The 9,617-nt window shown below is 39.2% G+C and overlaps 1 protein-coding gene across 1 annotated transcript in view; it reads right to left on the reverse strand.

The window, feature by feature from the left end:
• The window catches only part of LOC131431458 (histone-lysine N-methyltransferase MECOM), a 212,617-nt gene extending 207,488 nt beyond the window's left edge, over positions 1 to 5,129 (reverse strand). Inside the window, exon 1 of the mRNA XM_058597185.1 lies at positions 4,109 to 5,129. The gene's annotated coding sequence lies outside the window, so the exon portion shown is untranslated. The remainder of the gene's footprint in view (positions 1 to 4,108) is intronic.
• Between the last annotated feature and the right edge of the window lie 4,488 nt (positions 5,130 to 9,617).

Consider the following 9,617-nt stretch of genomic DNA (forward strand, 5'->3'; position numbering starts at 1 on the left):
ATTTTACAAAGCAGCAATCACAAAACTGCGAATGGAAATATTGTCAGGAAATGTCAAATCACACTTTCGCTTACGTTAGACTGAAGTTAGGCGGATTTTTGAATTTTTATTCATAGTTTATTTGATTGATTATTGATGAAGAAACGTCTTAATATCTTGATTTAAGTGGCAATAAGCGCAACGGATAAGGATTATAGAATATATCCTGACTCAGACTCCAGCATTCTGAAAAGAGTTTTCTTGTTTAGTTTTTTTTTAATTTTAGTGTAACCTTTTATTGAAAAATTTTCGATGGCTTGGGTCTGGTTTTCAATAGCAAAATAAGAACAAAAATAAAAATACAGCGTATGCACGGAATGCATAAGAACGCAGGTTCGAGTCCTGTCTTTGAGCGTATCTTTTTCCAAAAAAAATCATCTTTTTCTGTTAGTTTTTTTTTCACTCATTTGGCTCTCCGCTCAGTCATTGCAAAAAAAAATAAAAATACATGCCCTAGGTATTTCTCGTACTGTTGTACAATTTCCAATTAATTTTTTTTTATTTCAACCATGGTATAATGATTTTTCATGTTTCCAGGAACATTTCTTAGATTCGGAATATGTGATCTTAGATCCAGAAAAAAAAATTCGGACTAGATGTTTTTTCTGACTAGAGAGGCGAAGGGGCAAAAAGGGTTAGAAAAAGCTCTGTAATCGGAACATTTTAAAAGGCAAGTTGACTAGTACAAATGGAAACTAAATAACACACGCACGAAGTATTTCACGTTCGATTTGAAGTCTGCCGTGAGTATGTAATCCACTACAAATCTTGACAAAACCTTTCATTATATAATTTCTGAGGGTTCCAAAAAAAAAACCAACTGATGGCGAAGATAGGTTACAGTTTTGTTTAACCCTTTCACGACCATAAGATGTCCAGGACGAAATAAGTCAGTACAACACAATATTTTAGCTATTGTGGGTGTAAATTAAGAGAATATCACCAGAAAAACATAGCAGGGTGCATAGGTTTCCTATAATTTCATGGGAAAATTCTCTCCCTATGAAATAAATAAACGAAGCGTTGGGTTTATTATATCGTAATTTAATTTATCGATTTAATTGGTTTAATTATCAGAATAGTAAAATAAATAGTTAGTTATAGTATTCTACGAAACGATTCCGTGTACTTGTTTAGCACAAGTGGACGTTGCGCATAACAAATTTAATATGTGTTCTTTTTTTCTATGCGTCGTTTTGCACAAACTTTTTTTAGTGCATTGAAGACTGACAGTTCTTTTTTTTTATTCGTTCAGAATCACATTTTTCGCCTTGGAAATAAGTTTTTTTTTTAACATTCAGTAAAAAAAAAACGCATCGAATTAATAATAATTGAAGAATCGATAACGATTTTTATTGCAGGTAAATATATTTCCCCATGAGAGTTAAGGATATATCTGCCACGATTTTTATTTAATTTTTTACGAAATTTATTGAATTGTGACTATAAAAAATTGAGCGTACCTTTACGATTGCTTGATATTCAAGCGGAAAAAAGCGCCTAAAACGAAAAAAAATCAAGTTCCGTTTGGAACATCAGTTCAGAGTTTGGTACAATTCTGAAAACAGTTTTGCAAGTACCGTTATCGTTGAGCATTCCTGCTTAGCGGTTTAAGTTGAACTGGTAAGTTGCATTTGCAGCTCTCAATAAACTGCTAGCACGAATGTGTTGGAGACGAAATGGAACAAAATAGAAAGAATCGGAAACAAAAAGAACTTTACGTCTGCTAAGCGGTTCAAATTGAACTGCCGAGTTTAGCACTAAGCAGTTCAATTTGAACTGCTCTGCACTGATGAGTCAAAGACGAAACGTAAAAGTAATAAAAACGGTTATGTGCCCTAGCACAAAATTTGGCTAACCCCTAAATGACCAAACCTGCATCGGCCAGAAATAGTCGAAAACACGTTTTCGTTCGGCACGTCAGAAAAGACATTGCACTCCGTTGCAAAACAAAAAGTGTGCTGTAAATACCAGAAACTTTACGTCTGCTTAGCGGTTCAAATTGAATTGCCGAGTTTAGCACTAAGCAGTTCAGTTTGAGCTGCTCTGCACTGATGAGCCAAAGACGAAACGTAAAAGTAATAAAAACGGTTATGTGCCCTAGCACAAAATTTGGCTAACCCCTAAATGAACAAAAAATGTACGGGAAGTATCGAAGGAAATAAACATAAATAGACTGGAACTATATTATACTTTTCAATGCTTCATATAGTAAAATTGAAACCCTACCTTCCAGGAGTGGGAAATGGGATATTCGGACCCACATCGATTATATTTTAACCAGAAAAAAAATCAATTATTATATGTTTTGATTTGCGTGAATTTAGAATTCGTATTTTGAAACTATCCGTTTTCGAAGCATCAGTTCCAACTTCTTCTTGTTCCTCATTATTCCTTTGAAACAATAAATTTTTGATTTTAGAGATTTCTCAAATTTTCACCGAATCCTCTGGAAAATGTTGATGTATTTGTTACAAATTCATATGCACTTATCTACGTGCTGAGGCTTAACGTTTTTACGTACATTGAACTTTTAACAGCAATTCGAACACAAAGATTTAACACATTGACCAATGCGCATTTCAAAATATCTTTAGTTGGATGACAGAATTCAATCAGAATTTCTGCACAGTCAACAAAAAAAACATACGTTAGGATCGTTATCTCATATTTTACGCAAGCATCTCCTACAAGTTCTGAAAAATGGGCACTTTTCAGCTACGCAGTTAGGCACGATTGTATAAATTTTATCAATGCGGATTTTTGTAGAATTAGAACTTGATTAAGCTCGGATTTTAGTACATAATATTTTTCATATGTAACTTTTTTTATGAAAAAAAAACTTCCTGCATAATTTTCAAATATCAAAAGATTTTGCATTATCACTTCTTGACACTTGCATTTATGCCAAGGATTTTAACTGGGCATGATTTGGAATAAAGATGGGCAATTCGTTCGCGAACAGTTCAAAAACGAATTTGTTCGTTTGAAAGAATCAATGAGCAACAGTTCTTTTTTTCGAAAACGGTAGTTCTTCAGTCGTTGGACGGTTTTTTTGGCTCGCTCGACCTTTTTCGAGAACTGTAGGAGGAATAAGCTTCATCACGAAACCTCAGTTCAAATTCGAAGAACCTTTTTTTTCTGCCTAAGAAACGAATAAACTATGAAAAGAACGAACGAACGAAAAAAATTAGGACCCATTTGCATTGAAGCAATTTGATCGCAGTAAATCATCACAAATTGTTTAGGTGTTTTTATTCGTAACTGAGCAATCAGTGTTCCGAAAGTAGAAAGATAAAACTCCCATACTCGGTCCACTCTGCCAGTTTTGAACTATTTCAAATGATGTATCACGTCCACCGTCGATCATACAAAGAGATCACTAATGTTCTTGCACATGTTGAATGGTTCAAGATACAAAGATTTTATGTTATGAGTTGAGTATTTTGTATGGCGATTACACTAGAAAACTTTTTTAAGTTTTCGCACATTGTTTATAGTAAAATTCATCTGATTGTCACTAAAGTACAATGACACGTTTGGGTACGAAGCCTAATCACGATTTTAGCAGAAAAGCGTTTCTTGCTGTTGATAAGGATAAACACTTTTCTATTCAATCCATACTGCAATAATGAATTTATAAATTCTCAAAAACTCTACAACAAACTAATCGCGTTAAAAAAGCTAACTTTTACATATTTTTATATGTCGATTAGGAAAGATACAGTCACAGTTGAAAAACAAAAATCGAACTTAAAATATCGATCAGTAGTCGGTGCTCTCGTATTTTTCCACACAATGTCATATTCAAATTCAAAGCTCGATCCGGTGGCGTCAATTGTTGAAACTGGATTGTGCGATGAACGATTTTACGAGATAAAAAAAACACACACACACAATACCTCGTCCATCAAGTAGATATCACTTAACCACGTGCTTAATCCAATCTCAAATTGCTCTACTTCGCGCTCGCAGAGGATTTCACGCAAAGCCTTGCCACTTGCCTTTCGTTTCGTAATACCCAAAAACAAACTGTTAATAGCGACAAAAACACCTCTCGGTGCTCAACCTTGTGATCTGATTATTGTATTCCGATAGCAACACACATGTTCAGCATTCGTTTTTAACTCTTTTTTTTGTGTGTAGAGTATAAACAACCAAGAGCACCACACTTTTCAAGTTCGTCGTCTAATCACCCGTTGATGTTATTCGTATGTATTTTATTTTAAATCACTTCAACGTTTGCTGTCGCAATCAATCAAACTGCCTTTCGAACACAAATCGTATCCATTTATCGTTTTGCACCCAATCAATGGTGGCAGCCGTCTTCCGCACTTCACTCACTTCCGTTAGCAGGGAACTCGGTCACACACATCCATGAGTCAGAATATAATTTTCCACACTACTGCTCCAGTTTCTGATTCTCTTCCTTCCTTAACATTGTTTTGTTTTGTTTATGTTCTCGCAGCATACCACCAGTAGCCCCACTAGATGTAATCCGGGCTCACCGTTCTTAATCACAACCGTTCGCAGCACACCAAGGCTCACTTCCCGGTTCTTCCCGATTCGTCACAGTTTCTTCCTTGTAGCGTGCCGACGAGAACCGCAGACCGGAGAAATAATAGTCACTGCCAATAATTACAGCCCTCGACACACGCGTTTCATGCGCCAACAAGAACACAACGAACCTCAGAATGGACCATCGAGCTTGTTTTTAGAACTAGTTAGTGAACCGACGACGCCTCCCTAGATCATAGGAGGATGACCATTGCCGCGGCGTGGATAGTTTTTTGTTATTGTTGTTGTTGTGTTGCCCTTTCTGGCGTGGTATAGCGCCAACAACGACGATCAAATCCTATCCAAGCAGGAAAATCGCGACCCAGCGCACGCGAGTATAGTGCAAACCGACAGCGACGACGAGACGATGCGATGTGCCGCCCGCTTGAGGACGACAAACGCAGCAGAGCTCTTGAGACGCGCACGATCCGAAGCGCGCCGAGTGGAGCGAGATGAAAGAAGAAAAAAAAATACTAATAAAAGCAACAATCTCGAGCAGAGCAGCGAAATGAAATAGCTGCCCAGAGACCACGAAAGCAGAGCAAAACCGTCGAACGCGCGCGCACGCTCGAGATGATAGGTCTTCAGTGCCCTCGCCGTTGCGAGGAAATCAGACCCAGGCCGGACTCACTCCGCAAAATCCGATCAACAGCCAGCCAACGGAGCAAAGCGAGAAGATGGAGAAGGAGAAGCTGCGAAGCTGCTTCAATACAGTAAGCAATAAGGCATCAACCAGCGGACTCGCCCTCGCCCTAGCCCGGTCGTGATACAGATTCTTGCTATAAAGATTTCCTCAGTTGGCAGCATGTTGAGGTTCCTCGTCGTCGTCGTCAGACGAAACCTCGTGAGTCCGACTGTGTGTGTGAGTATACGTGTGCGAGAGATGAAGAGAAAATGTTGAGTTGAGATCCTGTCGGGGCTGCTCGAAAGCAAAGCTATGATAGCGAAGCTGCTGCTGTTGCTCTCTGTTTTTGTTGTACTCTCCTTTTGCTAACCGGTTCGTCCCGTTGCTGTTGGTCATGCATCAACGAAGCATCTGCCACCCCCACCACGCGGGAGTGAGCTTCGAATCATTAAGCACAACCAGCGCACTGAATGATGGTAGGCGAACCAGAGAGCGACTTTGTGGTGGGTATTTGTGCTGAGTGCTGAGTGACTTAAAGATTAATTACTAAGCGAACTCGCCTGCGATGTGTTACACGAAATTAAATCGAAACTCAAAAAAAAAAAATGATAATAACATCACACAATCTGGCAATAATAGTGAGTATTGTGATGAAATGAATGCGTTTCACTTCGCTGTGAGGTGCCTTTTCAAAATTTGTCACGTAAGCGTGTGATAAGTTTATGATGGCGAGTACCTCAGTTGTGTTAAGGGGCGGGTAGGTCTAACACTTTGGAAAAATCATTTATTTTTTTCTTTGCATTTTGTTACAGTAAGCTTTCCACGAAAAAATACCAAATGTAGTTCGAATGATGCTTTATATTATGCAAAGCGTTCGAGTTTATTTTGTTGAAAAATAGTTCCGAAAAAAAAAGCAAAAATGATATGTTTTTTTTTTTAACAATTTTTATTCAGGCCAAATTGCGTATAGCTTTACGTGGCCGATTTACCCATGTTTTTGTGACATAAAATTATTTTTTTATTGTTGGATCTCGTTGTCACCCTTCTTCTAGGGGGAGAGGAGCTTCCATTTCCTTCTAGCGAAGATTGGAGGTCGTTTTGTCCGTTGCTCGTATCATCCATTGCTATATCGTTGGAGTTGTGAGCGGTTTCCGTTTCCTTGTTTTCGTTGTTGATCGCCGTCTTGGGTTCATTTGCAGTTGCCGTAGATGCGCTTTGTGCATTGATTGCCGTTGATAGTTGGTTAGATGGTGAAGGTGCTTTTGAAACAGGAGCACTGCATTCACTAGTTTCCGTTGTCGGGTGGTTGTCCTTGTTTTTGTTTGTTTTGTTTGTTTTCGCAGTTTCAGTGCATGGTTTGCCGTAGTGTGCAGGTTGTTCACAAAACTGACATGTAACCAATTGATTTTCATACGTAATCAACGTTTTACACGGATGTATCCCGTCTTGACCACAAATGATGTAAGATGGAATTGCTTTACGTAGTTGCATACGTACCACTCTCACGCCATTCCGGATACCCGGGAAAAAATCCCGCCATACTTCCTTTTCGATGGAAAGAACTTCACCGTACTGCGACATACATTCCCGAACATACCCCTCGCTGGTCTGCGGGGGAAGGTCATGCACGCGTACTTCTATGGCATTGTCCACCATGTACACAGGGATTTTATATTTAACATTGTCATGATCAATACTGTGCACCCCGTTATTAACCGAAGCAAATGCAATTGCATCTTTTTCACGTTTAAACATAATGTACACACAGTTCGACGCCTTGTTGAATTGAATCTCACTAACATCATCAACGTTTAGATGCATTCGTTCCTTAAGCAAGATTTCAATTTCGGTTGCTGCAGGTCTAACTTTGCAGCGCTTGAAATCAATACAAATTGAATTTGGCCTTGTAGGCCAAGTTTCAGGCTTTGTTAAATCGTATTTGCCCATTTCGTACACTCTATTGTTCACTGCACTGTATTGTCTTTGTTTCTGTCGTCGCGACCGTAAGAAATTTTGGACTGCGTCGGATGCGATGCGAGCACGAACTGGAAAAAAAAATGATATTTGTTTCATTATTATTGTCGGTAAAATAATATTCAGTGAAGACAATCTACTTGTATTTTTGTTTTGTTAGCTCCGCCCTATTGACTGTAATTGCGTAATGACAGAATTACTTAAACAGAACCATTTCATTCAGCTAGCATCAGTATTAATGAAATTTATGCAGTTCTGTGACCTGTAAATTAAAAGGCTTTGTGTTGCGACAAATGACTCTCAACTATCATCAAAGCTTTATTTGCATAATGGTAATGTTCGCCAAGAAATGTGTCTGCATTTGCGGTGAGGGTTATCATGACATCGAGCATATTGATTTAACCGGGAAAGTGGAGGGAAGGCACATTCAATAATATAAATGAATTCATAATGCCGAGTTTATGAAACACAATGTACTATTTTGATCGATTTTAGCATCAAGCCATTATTGTAGTCAAGCTCAGCTAAAATTTTTTCGTGTATCTTAGCAGAACTTTTCGAAAATTAAAATTAAATGGATTTCACAATTCGGTACACTTTCATATTATGTTGAGTAATAAAATTTATTTAAATAATTAGTAAAATTAGTGAAACATCGAGTTCAGAAGAAGAAGTACTTCAATAAGACATATACAAATTTCTCATATACAAATTTCTAATTCTTTATGATTATTGAAACAGAGAAAAAAACACTCGCTCAACAGCGAAATACGTTGACTTTCAATTTGATACCTAACACCAGCCATGTGTAATGCAGGAATCTTTAAAATATTGGACACCATTGCGGACAAGGTATTCCCTCACCCCGCGCTATCTATTAATGGTCAAATGCATTCCTCTTTGTGCATGATCGCTGCACAAATGGCTTCGCACACACGATCGATCATAGACGTCACTCACGTACACCCACAAAACCACCGTCGCCGTACAAGGCAACAAGGAAGCGACTGCACCGATCGATCATAAAAACAAGAGCACAACAGTCTCGCTCTTTGCCTCTCTTAACAGCTAGCCGACGGTTTAGGACCCCTACCCGGAGACCTACGAAATACGTGATGATTCAAGCACTTTTTGCTCTCGTTTCATTTCGTTTCTCAGTGTAACATCAGAAGGTCTCAACTGCTCGAATTATAGACTCAAACTCTCTCTCTCTCTCTCTCGTGTACTCGTGAGTATGCGAAGTTTCTTCTTCAGCCTTATTGTTTTGTGCTTTGATCAAGTCAGGTACTCCCACTCCACGACGTTTGCCGAGTCGGGTGGCGATCATCTTTCACTCTCGCCTTCTTCGCTGCGATGCGAAACCGGACTAAATCGTGGAGCAGCACCACTTGCGCAAACTAGGACTGGACCCGGGCTGGGATGTTGCTGTCTGCTGCCGAAGCGTTCGTTGTTCGACTCGCAACTCACTTTTATCATTTTCAGTGCGACACGAGCGTTCGCTCGGGACTGATCGTCCGCTCGCTTCTCTGACTGGGGAAGGGGTATTTCGAAAGATCTCCTGTACGACTCACAAATGGGAGTCCGTGTTTTTTTTCAGCATCCACAACTCACGGAATAACGAGAGTAAAAATGATTTCAATTTCTATGACATATTACTCACATCGTTAAAACTCGTTCAAACGGGACGAGGCGGGCACGGAACGGTAGGTTGGGCCCACATGGTGATGAAGATAACGCGTCAAAAGGTATCCGGTCCGGATATTAAACGGAATGATGATGAGGCTGATCCAAGCGTCCGACACGGGCCGGATGGTAATTATGAAATCAGGGTGAAAAACAGGACTTGCGATCAGTGAGTAAAGGAGACGGGGAATCCAGCAAGCGGCGATGTCTGGCGGTTGCTACGTTACATTACTCGGACGCAAAAATAAAAAGTTGATGATGATATCTTGTTAGCAGAGTGGGGATGCACGTGTTGAATGTTGGTCAGTAGTCGTAATTGGGTTTCGTCAGACTGCGATTAGCAAATGAATGCGCAAAAGTTGAAATATTTCTAACTTAATTACTTGTGAAAGTTCCTTATCATGTATCTCTGAAAAGCTTCCGTTCGTCGGAGTCGATTTGAAGACGTCATTACATAATAATCATTATTATTTTGAGTTTAATAACATTCGACTAATGGCCGGAAGATCATTCCACTCGAGTCCATGATAACTGTTATTATAAAAATGAAAACGTGTCGCCCTATTCCGTTATGGAGCTTGAGGTTATGTTTTGAATGTAATTCTGGTGTGATCCTTACTGTTCAGAATTATTGATCCTACTTCAAATATGAAGTTGGTCGAAATCCGAACGCAAAACAAATTTAACCAGTATGCAAGTCCAGTGCTTTTGACACTGAATGGACCATAAGAAAAGCCAG

The sequence above is a fragment of the Malaya genurostris genome, chromosome 2, assembly GCF_030247185.1.
Source record: "Malaya genurostris strain Urasoe2022 chromosome 2, Malgen_1.1, whole genome shotgun sequence".
Taxonomy (NCBI): domain Eukaryota; kingdom Metazoa; phylum Arthropoda; class Insecta; order Diptera; family Culicidae; genus Malaya; species Malaya genurostris.